General features: G+C 35.4%; 1 protein-coding gene across 2 annotated transcripts in view; it reads left to right on the top strand.

The window, feature by feature from the left end:
- Window positions 1-2,500, top strand: part of arhgap28 (Rho GTPase activating protein 28) — a 39,429-nt gene that overhangs the window by 5,487 nt on the left and 31,442 nt on the right. The window lies entirely within an intron of this gene.

Below are 2,500 nucleotides of genomic sequence, written 5' to 3'. Positions count from 1 at the left end.
TTTTCTCCCAGTGAGACTCTAATGAGAACAAAGAACGAGCCTGTGTTTGTGTAAATGAGTTACTGAAACACTGCTGAGTGTGTGTGTGTGTGTGTGTGTGTGATTTGCATGAACGTGTGCCAGTATTTGAATGGTAAATTGGTACCGTTGGCGCTGGAAACTGAATCGTGTGTTTTAGCTCTGGATTTGTGTGTAATCTTCAGCGCATTATAAACTATGATTCTCCCGTCAGGAATATTTGGTGTAATCCGATCTCTTGCTCTGTGACACGGATTCCTGTGACATTGGAGATGAAGTGTGTGTGTGTGTGTGTGTGTGTGTGTGCTGAGCGTTTGACAGCTCATCATGTCCTCTCGTGTTCTTCCGTTCTGTCTGAGAGGCTAATAGGAAGTTAATGTTGTATTATTGATTTCTGTGGGTGTGTTCAGGGTAATATACAGCATTATATAGCACAAGCCTGATATATAGCACTGACTTTCCAATCGCTTTAGCCAAAACAGGAAGTTTGAGTGTTAGTGCACTTCCTGTCTGAGTTCTGAAAGCACACTTATCTCCCGCTGTAGCGAACACTCAATCTGCACTTTCTGATCAACAAATGCTTACAATTCGGGGGTCATTATGATTTTTTTTTTTTATACTTTCATTCGGAAAGGATTGCATTCAATTTGTCAAACGATTCTATTTCATATTTCATTTAAATGCTTTTTCTATTAATCAAAGAATCCTGGAAAATAAAATGTTTCTTGAGCATCAAATCATCATATTATAGTGATTTCTGAAGGATCATGTGACACTGAAGACTGGAGTAATGATGCTGAAAATTCAGCTTTGATCACAGGAATAAATTACACTTTACTGTATATTCACATAGAAAACTGATATTTACATTATAATAATATTTCACTATTTTTACGCTATTTTTACTCAAATAAACGCAGCTTTGGTGAGCAGAAGACACTCTTTCAAAAATATGGATATAAATCTTACAGACTCCATGAAAAATTACATCACCTTGTTTGTTATATGAATATAACAGATATCGTTAGCACAATTTTTATGATTTTTTTGACATATGGTATACTTTTAAGTATCCAGTGTTATTTTACTATGGTTGAGATACTATTATAGTTTTTATTAATATTTTGAATTAGATTTTTGTTTATATCTTCCATTTGTATTAATTTCAGTTAAAGCAATTTCATTAATTTAGTTGTTTTAACAAATGTCTATATAATTTCTATAAATTTTTGTTTCACTTTGAGTTATTTTAGAACATCAAGGTAAACTAAATAAATGAACATGAGACATGTTTATTGTATTTCGAGTTACGTAATCTTTTTAATCGTTTTAATTTCAGTTATAATGATAATAAACATGTTTCTATTGTGTAAATTGCAAGGTATTTGAGTATATGGGTGAATCTCTCACACACATCAAGCTAATATTTCAACACAAAACCAAAATAAAAACAATTCTACACTGGGGGAAAAAGTTAACTTTTCCACTGATAAATCTACTAAATCTCACAAATAACTACAGAGAAACGGAACGTGTGCAGTTTTGATAGTATTTTCTTCTAAACGTACTTTGAAAAGTCATTTTTACAGTATAGTTTCACCTACATATCAAAGTACCATGTGATACCGTCCTCATACCGCGGTAAAGCCACAGTAACTGCTCATAGATCTCATGATTTGATCTTGTTATATGGATCTGGATAAATAAATAGGCTTGAAACGCTGTTCTTGAAAGTGTCACGCGGATGATGAACGAGTGTTTGTGGTTTAGCGTCGGCTAGTCATCATGAGTGACGAAGACGAGTGGACGCTAGCGCTCTTAGTCATTACTGCTCCATTAGCTCATGAAACCGGCCCATAATTCACTGGTGCAAACATCTCTAACACTGATGTGAATCTCTTCAGCCCCGAGCCGCTGTATTGATCTGTTTTCCAGCTAATGCTCCGGCTTTTACCCGCTGAAGTGCTGCGATCTGCTGACGGCGGTGAAGTGCTCGGGGTAAGTTGGGCCGGGCTGATTAACTATAGTGTGTGTGTGGAGTGTTTGGGTCAGATTCCAGCGGTGCTTTAATCTCAGTAAATCAAAAGTACACTGTAAAAAAAATGATTGTGGTTTTAACGGTAAAAATGCTACAGTGAAAGTTTCTGTACTATATACAGAGAATAACTGTGATAGATCTAACCGTACATTTAATGTGATTTTAAAATACCGTTAAATTTACAGTTTTTGGAAGTGAAAAAAACATATTTAATGTTGAAAATGAATGTTTATTGCATTTATGCGTGTTACCGTTAGTGTGTGTGTGTGTGAATGACACTGTGCAGCCTCTATATATCAGTATTATCTCGTGTGGAAAAGCTTTGATTGATCATGTGACTCTCATCTCCGCTGTGATTGGTGGTTCTCAGTGTTTTAGGGCTACAATTGTACAAAACCGATATTAGCGCTTCAATAGGTCGGTAAATTAACATTATATCAGATA

The sequence above is a fragment of the Siphateles boraxobius genome, unplaced genomic scaffold (genome assembly GCF_051911475.1).
Source record: "Siphateles boraxobius isolate OS27281-9 unplaced genomic scaffold, OSU_SipBor_1 12, whole genome shotgun sequence".
NCBI lineage: Eukaryota > Metazoa > Chordata > Actinopteri > Cypriniformes > Leuciscidae > Siphateles > Siphateles boraxobius.
The sequence above is the reverse complement of the archived record's forward strand: the minus strand, read 5'-3'. Positions and strand labels throughout refer to the sequence as shown.